The 16245-nt window shown below is 37.2% G+C and overlaps 1 protein-coding gene across 2 annotated transcripts in view; it reads left to right on the top strand.

Annotated features, from left to right (window-relative positions):
- LOC110375133 (semaphorin-1A) overlaps window positions 1-16245 on the top strand; it is an 89170-nt gene that overhangs the window by 22426 nt on the left and 50499 nt on the right. The window lies entirely within an intron of this gene.

The following is a 16245-nucleotide window of genomic DNA, read 5'->3' as shown; positions in this document are numbered from 1 at the left end:
CGTCATCCATCGATAATCACACGAAAATACTTTCAGGCTCGAGATGGTCCAGTTCCTATGAATTAGCGTGATATTCACACTACCTGAAGGTTAAATAAATCTCTATGTAGTGAGTGACTGACATTATTTCTCTTATTCACTTGAGCATTGTTTAAAGTATAAAAGTCGTATGTTATATCTGAGAAACGAGCTCCACTCTACGATATGACGTCACATTAATAAGTTCACCGCCAAGTGACAAGTGTAAACAACACAAAGGAGATAAAACTGTATGCGTTGAAAGGAAAACGGCGTTATCTTAACTCAAGCTTCGCAGAATTTAAATTAATTCTAACTTCTCAGAACTGGTCCTTAACTCTAGTTTAGTATGCCTATTCCACTTACCTAAGAGTGACGTAAACAAATCGATTTTGATTCGATCTTATTTAGAATCCGTACCAGGAAATATAACAATTTTAAATTTAGCAATTTATGCGATGTAGCAACCAAAATTGAATAATGAACCAATGAACATTTTACTACTTTAATAGAGCAAAGCGCAGTCGTGGTTTCGCGCTCACTATTAAAGTTGATTGACGCATACGTTCAATTGCAGCAAATGTATAATTACACAGGTTTCCACGTGCACTGCGGAATGTAGGCTCAAGGCGAACCGCTGACATCATTACCTAAGAAAATACCTAAGTTGAGGAAAATTATTTATTATCACATAAGTACCCATACTGGCAGACAACCCGGCGACACAATTTAAGCATGGTTTACTGCTTATAAATTATTTATCAAAATAATTTAGGATTAACTACAGATTTATGCGTAAAATTATGTCAATCTGAATAATTTAATATTATAGATCAAATTGCGAAATGGTGTCGCGCCACGTAACTTTGATTTCGAACAAGAAATCAAAAATAGAGGTCACGTCAAATGTCGGGATTAGCATACTCATTGTTATACGCACTAGGCACTTCGATATAACTTATTATAGCGAATGGAATACTTAAACTTACCATATGCCTATTACTTTTACATTCGAATGGGTTTAATACTAAGAAATAGTTCCTAATCTAAGTAGGCATCTATTGTACCTAGATTAGACAATATAGGAAGTCGTGCATGGTGCTTTCATGGCTCGAACATTCGCTGAATGAATCTTAAAGACTCGGTATAAGCACGCATAGGTTTAGTAGAATTGGCATCATTATACAGGGTTACTGGTAAGTAGACCGCATCCTTTCAGGAGGTGATAGTATAGGTCAATACGGACAAATTTGACCCTGGGATACACTGGGCAAAAGTTAACCCGTTTCAAGATAATCGAATTTTAAGATCTTTTCTTTACAAGTCGTCTAGGTACATGTATGTATACATTTTTATTACTAGTTAAAAGTCTCGTTTTTGCGGATTTTTGTGTGTTTTGTGGCTTTTTGGATAGCTAGATAAATGTAGATGTTTTTTAAGTATTCTGCACAAAAAAATGAAGAGTAATATTTTTGAGAAAATATCTACTAAAAAAGTAATTGCTGTTCGCTATAATTTCCTCTGTGATTTGTACAGTTTTATGGTTTGTTATTATGAAATGATTCATCATCTATCCAAAATCACACAAAAATCCACAAAAACGAGACTTTTGACTAATAATGAAAAGGAGATTGCCACGGGGCAGGTCCCTTTTGTGGTATCGTGTGCCTGAATGGAATAATAACCTAAAAATATTGTTTATTTTTTTGTTTCCAAATTATTTTTTATACAATTTCTTTCACCCTGGGAATAAAGTTAAAATTAATTAATAGTTAAACATTACGTCGACATCCGTTTGATTGGTAAACAAAAAAAAGTTGCCAGATATCAAATAACTATTGAAAATTACGTATTTTAATCAATAGAGTAATCGATATCAAAACAAAACAGTTATTAAAAATAAAAAAATACAATTATTTTTAATTATTATTCTAACTATATTCATGATAAGTCTATATTGTTGAACAGATAAGATAAGATAGATAAGATAAGAGCGATTTTAAATTAAAATAAAAGCCTTACGTAATTTAAAAACTTAAATCGATTTATTAATGATTAAATATAATTGCTCTGGCAACATTTACTTGCGCATGTCACATCACTTTGACGTTCGTTCGTTGTGTGTTCGTGATTGCTTTGTATAATACGTTGAGTTTTGAATTCCGTATTTACTTAGTTATTATTTACGATACGTGCCTTTCTGCTACCACCGAGTTGAGCTAATAAGTTCCTCGCGTACTTACTTTATGTTTTGTGAGATAATTGACTCCTCTTTGTGAGATATTGACTCTAAGTGCTTGACTCTTGTTTGTGCTGTTCTTTGTGAGATAAAGTGCTATTCTTGGAGAACAATTTGACTCTTAGTGAAATCCTTGTGTGATATTGAACTCCCGAACTGTTTTTGTCAGAACTATGTCTACCCCAGCCAGAAGTCGGGCACACCGCCTGTCTTACCGACGCTGTATTAACTGTTCCCTTTACTAGCGTCTAATTTACGCCGGTATACAGTTGAGGAGTTGAACGAGCAAATGACAGTTCTTCTACGAACTTGGACAACGCCTACACCTGTAAGTTATCGTGTGCATAAACAATAATAATTATTGTGGACAATATAAATATAGTGGTTAAATGCATTATGCAAACTCAAAATAACATTTGATTAGAGTAAACTTAGCACTGTAAACTTAGTTCTTTATGAGAGTTTATGTATTTACAAGTTTAAGCAGTTATAAATATAGAATAGTATAGAATATAATCTTTCCAGGTAACGTCAGATGATATCCTATGTATTGAATGTTATTTGCTGTTGCAAGAAAGGATATTGTCAAATATAACTGGATCCCACGAGGATATATCACCTGCATATGGTCACTTAAATGTTTGTTATGGATGTGGTATCTCTGTTGCAAGTCGGAGAACCCACAGAGTTGAGTTAGACTGTCCACAACGTAGCATGATTTTAAGATGGACTTTAGCACATCTGGTGAGTATTATTTAATAACATTCTGTATCATCACGCCTATAATCCCCAATCACAAGCGTGACGACGATTAGGCAGAGGTGTACCTAACAGTACACAATACATTTTGTCAGTTATGTTCTAAGTAATAACGGTGAGACCATGCAATCAACCAGGCACAAACCCAGTATTCCAGGCTCTTCTGGTTACTACTCATGAAATCTTAATGGAAATACCCAGAAACCCAATCCTGGAACTGAACCTGAGATCTCATACCCTGCAATTGTGTTTAACATTTTCTAAATAATGTTTCAGAAAAATGCTGCATAGTTTATTTCTAATTGATGCTATTTTTATTCATATGCTTGCACAATAACAATATAGGGTTTGGTACCTATTCTGATATTCACTAATACCAACTATTTCATTTTAGGTTCCACATTTACAAAAAGTGTGCATTCCTTGCTGGTTAGCAGCAACTCGAGACGAGACGTTTGGAGGTTCAAGATTCAAACAGACCTGCAAGGGTCATGGATGCAGCTCTATCTTCATTAGAAGACCCGAGATACCTGAACCACCTCCAATGCCAGCTCCAACATCTCAACCACAACAAGCATTACGAGTTCAATCTAAGATTAACTCACAAAAGTATAAACGAGTTGCTGCAGCTTCTCGTCACTGTATGTTTGTAGGCTGTGATAATGATGAACGTCTTTTAGTACCTATGACTATAAAGGAACTGTTGTTATTGCAGTACAATATATATATACCTTTAAATGCTAGAATCTGTCATCACCATTTATATAGCAATCAGTGGGATGAACTGACTACCAACCTAAATGACTTTACTAGCTTTCAAGTTGATGATATATTTTCCATACTGGAAAGAGCTTCTCAAAGAAGTTTAGATTTTAATAATATTGCAGCAATGGATGCACATTTACGCCATTATTGGCTGGGACTTACAGAGATGCAGTTTAATGAAATATTAAATAGCCTTCCTACTTTACATAATAAGGTTAGAAATCCTAGCCTTGCATTAAGCACATTTCTTGTTAAACTTAGGACAGGGGACAGCAACCAAAGACTGGCAACTCTTTTCAATTGCCACGATCTACATTAGAAAAAAATGAACATTGTTAGGGAATGTTTAAAAGAACATTTTGTACCAATGCATTTGGGAGTTAATCACACTAATATACAAAATGTGGCCTCACGTAACAGGACTATTCCTGAAGGTCTATTCGGAGACAGTAGCATGGCTCCAGATTCTAAACCTGCTATTGTCATATGTGATGGTACATATGTTTATGTACAGAGTAGTAGTAACTACAAATATCAGAAACAGACATATAGTCTACACAAATATAATAATTTGGTTAAACCCTTTTAATCACATGTTGTGATGGATATATTTTAGAGTGCATTGGACCATATGAAGCAACAAAAAATGACTCGACAATCATGAGTGATCTATTTCGTAATGAAAGTGGTCCAATGCGCTCATTTTTAGACAGGGGATGTCTTTATATTGGATAGGGATTTAGAGACGTGATCCCTGAACTCCAAAGCTATAATTATAAAACATACATGCCTGAGTCATTATTGGAAGGTGAATTTCAATTGACCACTGACCAAGCAAACAAGTCTAGGTGTGTGACTATGTGTAGATGGGTAGTTGAAATTGTAAATGGTCGCATCAAAAGAGACTACAAACTGTTTCGACAAGAATATTTTAACAGAGCATCAACACACCTTATGGATGATTTTAAAATTGTTTGTGCCCTTTTGAATAAATTCCACCCAACAATTGAAGATAGACCTGACGCTGCAGAGTATGTGCAAATTGCTCAGGCGAGATTAAACAGTAGTAATTATTTGGGGGAATTTATTCGAAGGGATAACATCAATAGGAGACGTACGGTTTTCCAAAACATAGACAGCAATGCTCCCCATTTAGATCATTTTCCAAGATTAACTTTAGATGATTTAAGAAGATTTGCATTGGGATCTTACCAATTAAAACAGGCTAGATCCTATTATGGGGAGCACATAAGAAGTAATGGTACTTATAATGTTGAAGTAAGCAATGATGTCTTGGAAGAGGATTTGCCCTTAATATTGGGTCAAAATAATTATTTAATTAGGACTAGAATTAAGTCCCGCCATGTGAGCCATAAAACATATTACTCTTATTTGTTGATAAGTAGAGATGAAGATCGGGCAAATTCTTTAGAAAGTATCATTGCTTACTATTGTAACTGTCTAGTGGGTAACCGTACGGTAGGGTGTTGTGCTCATACTATGACAGTATTGTGGTATTTAAGCTGGGGCCGCTTCAACAATGTGAGTGCTCCAGCTCAATCTTTGGACGAAATATTTTATGAAGAATAAATAGTTTATTCATGTTTTGTTTTTTTTTTATTTCCCTTGCTATTACTAAAATAATAATAACTATCAATAACGGTAATTATGAGTCTATACTAATATTATAAAGAGGAAAGATTTGATTAGGTAGGCTATAATTTATCCGGGTATGGAAAGGTGTTCCCGGGGACGCGGGTGTAACCGCGGGAAACACATAATAACAATTCCATTACTTTATGCATAAATAGAGACATAATTCCATGGTACTGCTATTTACAGTACATATTTCTATGCTCATAGTGATCTATAGTCCATGTCAATTTCTAATTATAACCTATATTCTTAAAACAGAAAAATAATGATATCTCTTGAACCAGGGTGAATAAATGAAAAAAGGTTTCTGATTATGAAAATGCAATGTTTTTCCTATTAGTTAAAATAAAAATCTTCAGGGCACAAACATTTTTCACTGGGACCCAACTTCCCTTACAAAACGGGCAATCTCCCGTACCTAGACGACTGATCTTGAAATTCGATTATCTTGAAACGGGTTAACTTTTGCCCAGTGTATCCCAGGGTCAAATTTGTCCGTATTGACCTATACTATCACCTCCTGAAAGGATGCGGTCTACTTACCAGTAACCCTGTATATGTTAGGTATATTCTCTTACACTTAGTGTGTACACTATACTTATATAAACTAGTCGTATTCTTGGAACTTATAAAAAGCTATTCTAGTTACATATTTGAATTCTGATACATAAAAGGCAACTAGCGTGTAAGTCAATTTACACAATAGGTCGGTTTTAACCCTACAGCTTGGCATTTTAACGCCCTTTAATTAAAATTGAATTTATGATTACATAGCTGTTATAGATTTTCCGGCTACGCCTTTGTTTGCTACGAAAAGTGCTCTAACTTCGGTAATTGATAAAAAGTATTTAATTTCGAAAGACACTTTTATCAATTCAATTATATGTTTCAGAAATAATATTTCTGTATAACGAGATTAATCTTTCTTTACATATTTCAAATCTTGTTATACTTCTTAGAAATTGTAACGTCTTTTCAATAGGCACACAAAATTCAAATAAAGACGTTGTAAGTAGGGAAGAAACTTTGTCAACAACATTTTATAGCTAAGATAGATTAATGTTGGGGTAAATAACGCGAAGGGCCATAAATCGGGGATTAGCATGTTATGTACCAACGTTATACTTTTCTTAGGATCGCGAGTTTTGTGAAGCACTCGAGCACTCGAGTTGCTCAGATGATTGATGACCTAAGACGAGTGCTGTACCGATGTACCACTACAGATTATTCTGCAAATGACGTTCCGAGTGGAGGAATACGGAGGAAATACAGATGTAAGATTAATAATACAGTCATAAACCGGAAAATTATCATACTTGTGTTTAGTAGACATAACCATACTTACTGCATATCTTGTAAAGGGCACATTACTGAGCTTCGAGTTGCAGTCAAGCATTTAAAAATATTGATAAAGCACGTTTCAAGTATGAATCAAAGTCATTACGATTGTAATGACTGCAATCAACGAATGATACATCTTCATCTCTACAGATACCGCGAACACCCCTCACAAAATCTATTTTGCACACAAAAGCGAGCTAAAATCTGTTTTTAACCGCCGTCTTTTCTTCGCCTTAGGAACAGGTAATTTAATTTGTTTCCCGTAATCCGATTGTTCGTCCTTAATTATACATCGATAATACGCTTACTGTGCGGATTCATAATTTTTCTTTACAGTGTCACTAAGTAATGGCGCTGAAGTGTGACATAAAAGAGCACTTTCATTCAATATTTCTTTTACGGATCTTCTCTGGTCGCAGAATTGAGATATAATCTTATTGAAAGCATCAAATGCAAATGAAATAATCCCTGGCACCATTACTGAATTAAATCCTGATTCTTGATATTTAGGTCAATGTTCGGTTAACAGCTGGTATTACTGAAAATTCAGTTTGCAATACAGTTGTAAATAGACGAAACTGTACAATACATTCAGTTCAAAAGTACAACAAAACAAACTTATCAGGCGAACACATATTTTTATCAGTAACATAATATTTAATATGAATTATTCGTGCATCATGTACAATGGTGTCTAATTATCGCGTTTGCAGCTGGCAGGCACCTGCAAACTTATCGCCGGGACACTGACCCCCACTGACCTTTTATATGGTTCTGTTTTACTCTGCACACACCTGACTTGTTCCATTTAAAATGCGATAAGAAATGGCAGATGCTGGTACAAATAAGCTAAGGTAGCTGCTGACCAGTAAGATAAAGTTGCAGTATGACTCTATTAAATGGAAGGTCTTGTGAATACTCCAGGTACTTCCTCAATTACACATGCAACAGTTTACATATTTGGTTTAAGTATTACCTAGGTATATAGGGACTATGTTAGTTATGATTATTCAATGATCATCTCTATGTAAATATCCAACTTGTTGGTCAAGACAATTAAATTAAAACTGTTTATTCAACTATTTTATACATGACATAACATGCTGTTACTGCAATCAACAGTGAATCATATCCGTCACTAACAGGTATGTGCACAAGGAAATAACAGTGTAAACCTATTATTTGTTGCAAGATGTCAACTGACGTTATGAATACTCGGGTAATGTTAATGGCAGCAGTTGGTGTCCCGTTACACGCCAAGCTTTACGTAATGCAGGATCATTAAGGGGGTTTTTCTAAATGTGCAATTAGTCGGCGCGATTAGGGGGGGCAGGGAACGCCAACGACGGCCCGCTCCGGCATCGTCGCCAGCGCGCCGTCCGAAGGGTGTCGTGACCGTTACAAGGCAGCGGCCCGCCACAACTGTGTCGCCGTAATTAACCGCAACCAGATCTCCTACCTTACTAGTTACTGTGATTTCTAGCTCTAACTTCGACAAAATGAAGGAGCCAAAATGAGCGATTTAGCGGTTTTGTAAATGTACTGTAATGAGGTGAAAACAGACCGCAGACGTTACCAGAACATTGTTGAACGTACCCATAAAGCATGGGTATTCCTTTCTCTTCATGGTAATATGCTTTGGTTCTACGTATATGCGAATTATCCCATGACCATATAGTCTCTCTCTATCGCCTCTTCACGTTGCGCTTAACACGGTTTTTTCCGTGGATGGGTCCCACAACGAATTCTTCCGTGCGAAGCAAGTGAAGGCGACAGATTTTTTCCTGTAGTAGAAAGAAGCTCATCGAAGTAGAGAAGTGAAGTTATTTTTAAGCAGTGAAAGCTAACTACAATTTTCGTTATTAAATATGAACGGACCAAGTATAGAGCAGCTAACACGTTCCAAACATCAGGAGTAAAACATGTAAACATGGCAAAATGTCTAAGAAAACTTACCAATCATTTCCAAAACAATATACGAATACGAAATATATTATTAGAAATTACATTTATAGGTAAATAATGTATATTTAACAATGTAAATAAAGAAAAAATATATGCCGTACAAGTTTGAAATCAACACAATCTAATTTCGTGCCCTGCGTCAGACGTACCTCGGCACGTATACAAAAGCTGTATAAAAGCCATATCGTTTTATGACAGAATCGATTACGTCAAACAAATACATTCTAGATCAGGAATAACTATGCAGTTATAAATTTCAAGGGCATCAGAATTGGTCGCCGTCTGCCGCCCGCCTTCGCCCGCCCGCCTACCGCGCGCCTGATTTAGAACTCGCTAAAACAACGCCAACTATACTATTTAGTATTTAGTCGCCAGTGTATTTTAATGTGAACTTTTACATCGTCTCTTTGGCATTTCACTTTAATACCAGAATACAAAGCTTCTACCCCACTTGCTTAGCTAAATGTGAATACAAATGTTTTAAGCTTATAAGAATTTCGTTTGCTCTTTCTCATCCATTTAATTTAAATTGTTAAAAAGATCCCACTAAGCTAGTTGGTTAGTGTGTTACGACCATAATTTGAAAGGACATTTTACTATAAGTAGATCAAAAGTTCTACTTCACTTATGGAATCCGTTGGGATTATCCTTAGAAGATAAGTGACCCAAAACCTTCAAAAGTGTTTAAGTTGAAAGTCGATATTTTAATGACGTGTATTATGACATAAAGACACTTTTAACTCATATGTTTTGGCTTAAATAAATATCCCAGGCGGCTACTAATCCTCACACTATCGACTTGTCTGTGAGATGTGACTTTTTATGTTTGCTGTAAGAGTAAATATCCATTAGGGGGAGCCAAGTAATGGCCCCAGCTACATTAGGCGGCGGAGGTCGTCTTGCCTTATTAAAGCTATACTTTTCTTGTAGATGATAACGGAACGACAATCGTCCTGCTCGCCTCTTAGCTTGTTGTTATTTAGAAAGTCTGGAATACTTTAATTTTCCGACTCAAGGAACAGCCGAGCCGAGGGCACTAGAGACAAAAGCTTTTCATAAAAAAACAATTAAGCGCCCTCCTTTTTGAAAGTAACAAAAAGGCGTGCGTGAATGTCATTAACCTACCGGTCTTAGAATAATCAATGCATAGGGCCTGAAAGTGTTCTTTTGTTAGGAGCTGTAGGCACTTGGTTAGCTAGTGAAGTACAGGGTTCGTGCGAACACAAGTAGAATGTAAATGGAGCAGCAAGCGCCGAGCGGTGTCACCGCGCCGCGCTGCGTACGTCTCGCACGATAAATCGTCGCGCGCGACAGCGACTCGGGCGCCTGACTGCGCTCTTTATTCCGCCTATATTTAGTGACTAACTATGGGTGCTTTTTACAATGACCATTCATATCATGTAACAGTATCTGTTGAACAAATTTCCATCAATAGCTAAGTTTCAGATAGGCTGTAAGATATGAACACATTAAATAAAAAGCTTCATTAGACACATTGAATTGAAAAAAATTTGTCATACTCATGTCAGTGCTCATAATTAGAAAGCATAAACACAAATCTATGGACTGATTGTTTTAAAAGCTGTGAAACCTGTCAGAAATGTAAATAAGCGTAATACATCAACTGGATCGTTTCGAACTAAAACTACTGCTACGGCTATTTCTCACTGTTAGCTCGGACTGGGTGGCGGGGCATCGAACCGAGTGAAAGCTTCGTGAACGATACAAACGTTGTGCTTGAACAAACACAACTTCGCCATGCGGTCGAAGCCGCCGTCTTGACTTCAAGTTGTAAGCATGTATAGCAAGAGTTTATTGTTTACCCGCTACACACAAGTAGCGCGGACTGCGTCTGATTCGGTTTTATTTGCCGCGCCTCGGCTATAAAAAGCTCCAGCATGCACTGAATATGCGTCTGCCAGACTGTCTCTTAATAGACTCGATCATATTTTACTTAACTACCTAGTAAAATAGTTTGAAGACGTCATCCTACCAAAACAATCTCAGAAAATGGGCCAACACACAAAGAGATTAAAAGTGTAAGGTACCAAAATATTTCATGCTGCAACAATGTACTTCGAAAGTACCATTGATATCTAAAAGTATGTAGTATAAGTAATGGAAAAGTAAGACTTACTCTTAGGAATATCTACCTCTAGTAAGGCAATACAGCAACAATATTTGCAATAACAACTGAGATGTTCCTTAGAGACGTCAGTGTTATCTAGTGCTTGAGACATGGCCGGCTCCCAGTGGCCGCTTCGAGCGAGCAGCGTCAGCCCCGCCGCCGCGCCGGTATGACGGGCTGCGTCTTGCGTCGAGTGCCAAACCACGGGATGGCTGCCGCTGTATCGTGTAACATTATCCCAAAGTGCGGTCACAGCCGACTCTCGGCCCCCGACTGCTGCTTGTTCCAAACTCAAACTGAAATAAAATATTTTAAATCGTAGTTAGTCCGTATGGAAAGCTGCACAAACAATTCAAACTGTCATTATTGGGGTTTGTTCTGCGTCTATTCTAAACGCTGTTTTATGTCGTATTCGTATCCCCATCTCTACATAATAGATATTTGATTGGAAAACAAAGAGTTGTTTGAGTAATATATTCAACATGCAGAGATAGAAACTATTCCCGGTTTAACGAGCCTAATTAAATATTTCACCTCCCGATTTATGAACCCCTTTATATGCTAAATAGACTTCCGCCGGCGAAAATAATAATTCAGCCGAGTTATTGCATCGGTAGTACAATTTTAAAGCGAGGAGGGGGTGGGCAAGACAGTGCGTGGCGGGGCCTGGCGCCGTCTGGTCGCTCGAGCTGACTCACTGGGCTCTCCGTGCTTCGTCCTGCACTCCCCTTTCATTTCGCTCACGTTTTACCCCATAATTGATGTGCACGACCAATGGCAAGGAACGTTTTAAATGGCTATGTTCTATTATCCACATATAAAGTGATAATGAGTCGTTAATACACTTTAATACAAGTTTTACTGTTTTTATAGTCCAAAATAAAATAGCTCTTTACGATGCGCTCTGCAAATCTAAAAAGAGATGGCAGAATTTAATCCTTAATGTTCGCATGAAAACAAAAATTGTAATGGACGGCACGTCTACGCGTATTTTTAACAATTAGCAGAACTGGCCGGTTTCATGATTACTGTAAATGATAAATGATGGTAGGTAATGTAATTCCGAGTATTAATATGCATTGGTTGGGGCTGTCCGTCGCGTGACTTGCACCCCTGCTCGATCCCCGCACGCACCAAATTGGCCTGTCTGAGGCCCGTTTATGGACTCGTCAGAACCCACTCGGGCCCGGACGCTTTTTGATTTAATTATACTTTATATGATATCGCGTCGCCTTAATGTTTTAATTACGAAATTGGGGAGATCCGGAAGAGATAAAGTGCGTAATGAAAAGCCAGATTACAGGATTATCATCTACTGATAATTCTCTATTAATGCACTTTAATGCTAGCTACATTTAGGTATAAATAGGTACTATTTGTATATTTATAATGAAATCACATATTTTTTGCTAAAAGTAATGTGTTTGTAAAAGGATAACAATACATCCATTTGAACAATTCTAAAGTCTTTTTCAGCAGTTTTGGAAGATTTATTTCAAGTGAGTCACAACTAACGGAAGCGTTTTCCTGTCCGTGATATTTCCTTGGAGATGCAAAGCAATTTTCTGCAAGAGATAACCTTTCTAAACGAGTTTCCTCACACACAATATTTGTTTGAAAAAACCTCGTCGTATGTGAAATCTATATTCCGAGTTATGTTCCCTTTCTAAATAAATAAAATTAGAACGATATACATCAGTTGAGATGATGAAAATAAATTCATTTCAGCAATGATTAATGTAAACAGAGTTTCCACTGCTTATAAAACCGAGATCTGGCAGTAACCATCTGGCCCAATAAAAAAGTAATCGATTCATTTAAACTTTTGAGTGGCGGCTTTTACACAAGCCATTTATGCGGCGCGTGGGCTTCTGCAAACATTTCAAATGGTTAAATCAGGCTTTCAGAGAACAACAAATAAAACTGTCCTACTGAAATGGTTATCGTGAGAAATGGACAGACGTTAAATGTGTTAGCACCGCAATAAAGAACAATGCAACCACACTATAGACATTTCGTTTTACTATTCCTAAGAGAAGCGAAAAATCGAAGCACGTACATAGTCAATATGGTAATGATGCAGAACGAACCATCAATAGTTCAATACAGCCACGGCCTTATTTGTACGTCGTATTCCCGCGTAGAGTTACTATTTGATGAAATAGGAAAGACCGCGTTGTTTGCTTTGGTACATAATGAGTGTCATTAAACTATAGCTTGGTCTGTTGTTCTATAGACTTCACTTACCTGTTCCGTATAAGGAGACGCCACTACGGACGGCGCCAGAGAAAGTACGGTGCCGGTCTGCGCTACTCTCAAATGAGTCAATGCTAGTTTATTCACGAAATATAATAATAAAACCTCAGTGAAGCTATTTACAAAGCTTCCTAATTGCTCTTTGTCAGAGTCTCTTTGTATAAAAGATTAGGTCTGGAGATATTCCGCTTTACATTCCAGGCAGAATTCGTGAAAAGCTACTTTTTGAGATAAAAATCTTTAGATACAATTTATTCATTGCACAAGCTAACTAGTTACCTAGTTTTTTGCAGAAACATGGAATATTACCTACACTGCTCACTTTGTAAGTCAGTTTTTCTTGAAACTACTTTTAGAAGTACGGCAGGCGAGTGTCGTGATGGAGATTTGCATGTCGATGTAAACTCGCGATAAAAAAGCTGTCCGCACACAACCGCGATACCTGCTGTGCTTCTGGACATGGTGCACCGGTTCATTTATACTTGTAGGTATACACGTTAACACAATTTATTGTCTACAAAAAATAACAGTAGCCGTTTATTTAGAACTAAGGTGTTTATAAAAGTCTGACTGTAATAGATGTTTTTTGCAGCCACTCTCTGACTTGACTATATAATCTGGATAGTTCCATAGCTCTTGCTACAAATTCCCACTTCAAGACATGTAAGTAAAAGCTTGATTAATAAGGAGGAACTGACAGCGGTGATCTAACAAGACGTTAGTGAATCGCGTTTGAGTGAGGATCAGGCGCGAAGCCGGCCGACCGCAGGGCTCCAGTCGAAAACGAGATTAGTCGAATTAAGGTATTACACCCGCATCGGCAACGACGGCCGCTCCAAGGTATTTCCCAGAAGACGGGTAAATCACACATTTCATGGCTACGCCTCGAACGAACAACTCGCTTGTTGTCCGAATGTTTCGTTGTTATTATACGGCGTACTCGCGGAACCACACGCTCAAAAATGTAATTCACAATTTTGGGTTCATTGGGCTTTTTTTACTTTGACATTTATTGCTCTCCTAATTCATGGCTGGTGCACAAAACCAATTATGAACAACTTTTTACGCGTTAAAACATGTAATTACTGAGTTTATTTGTTTCATATAACCAACCAACAAGTCTTATTATCAATAAGTTATCTAAACGCGACATGTTCTGAAATTATGTTTGTTTTCGTGCATGAACTAAAACGGGGTTCGCTTAACCGTCCTAACGTCTGACATAACAAAATCACACACCTGTGTTCTAGTACAATTTTGACCCCGAGCTATAAAATACCCAGCGTGGGTCTGATGAAGGACGAATCCGAACATTCAAGGGTCATTCCCTAGGGGCTACAGAGCTTCTAAAATCTTGTATTACGTGCCACATCAGCGACTACTAACAGAATTACGAGCGCACTGCTTTCTCTTGAGTTATGAGCTCATTTACGATTATTAGAACCTAAAGAAGGAACAAACTATTTGACAAGGAACTACTATATGATTCCTTGAAGAGCAAAGGAAGAGCAGAAGTAGTTAAAGTATTAAATATTAACTTTCAAATCTGTTCCTCATTTATTTAGTAACTAACTACAGCTATCCAATCTTCTTGCCGGAATAGTTATTTTACATTGCGCAATAACAACAATTTACTAATACATTTTTGATTGCTCGGTATCACAATTAAAATCGTAACAATCCAAATAACAGGTTCCATTCATTAAGGCATGTAAATTAATACCGTAGTATGGCTAAAGCCGTTTATTAAAATTAAACTCGGCCTGGCGTGGAACTAGGAAGATTAATGATCCCTTGAATACTGAGTTATGTAAAGAGCAAATGGAGTGGGGCTCCACGGGCCACGTCCTGGCATCATTCCAAAATCACTTATCTCTATATACACTGTTAACATCATACCTATAGCTAACGTTTTCAATTACATCTATCACTTTGAACTTCATACTTTACACTTTTATTGCATATTGTTTGACCCGACTTTATTACATCTTTGAAGTTTTATTTTCAGCGAGTAATAAAGTTCATTTAATAAATATAGAAACCCTATTTGAACTTGGAGGCAAATGATCAATGATCATGAATATAAAAGTAATTTAATCTCTGGCTGTAAAAAAGGAAAAGATTATGCGAAAGAGTTTAATGTTCCGCGAAGTTGTAAAAGTCATTAAAGGATTACTTTACAGAGCTGAATATTTATGTGAATAGATCCACAAGTAATAAACTCGAATTCTAATAAATATGCGAGTAGTCTCGAGTACAAATACTAAGATACAGAAGGTAAGTTATTGCTCCACATACGTTACGGGTGTATAACGAGTCAGTGCCGCTGGAATTAATAGCATTACATACAAGTATTCCACATGAATAAAGACACCTACAATACGCTGAAACACAATAGGTCTCTATGAACAAAGTGTACAGCAGGTTATACCTCCGTACTACGCGGAATGTTTCTCACGGGGCCCAAACAACAAAGTTAAAGAAAACATATTTAACGTCGTCACGGACGCGTGCAGGAGTCGGCGACGTGCAATTCACAATACACTTGTTCAGAGACAAGTTGGTTAGAGTTCGCGAGCTTCAAGTTATATTGTTCCCGATGGAGTACAGAAAATAGGAAACAAGCAATAAAAATAGTTCCCAGCATCCGTCGGCCGGGGACAAATTCCGACCAAAATTACGTGAGCAAATTAGACATTCCGGGACAATGCTGGCGGAATAATTGAGGGCCCACAGTCGCTCGTTTGTCGAACGAAGAATGTGGCTCGTTGCGCCGCACTCGCTCCTATGCGCATCCCGCCGACATATAATATATTCCGATTATGAATTGAATATGGATTATATTCTGCGCCGAGAATAGTTATTCCGGATTGGGACAGAATAAACGCGGCTCCCTGATTTTCCTCTATTTGCATTATTATCATAGGCTACGGAAAACAGACGCTACTACGAGCGTTGCTACGCCCTTTTCGTAGTCGTAAAATCATAACAATTTATAAAATGAATAGATATATTTTTACAGATAACTTAGTATCGCTCGTTATCACTCGAAATACGTTCATTATATCCTACCATTTAGCAACATAAAACCCAACAATTATTAAACTCATTGAAAAGT

This window comes from Helicoverpa armigera, chromosome 3 (genome assembly GCF_030705265.1).
Source record: "Helicoverpa armigera isolate CAAS_96S chromosome 3, ASM3070526v1, whole genome shotgun sequence".
Taxonomy (NCBI): Eukaryota; Metazoa; Arthropoda; class Insecta; order Lepidoptera; family Noctuidae; genus Helicoverpa; species Helicoverpa armigera.
This window is presented reverse-complemented; position numbering and strand designations above follow the sequence as displayed.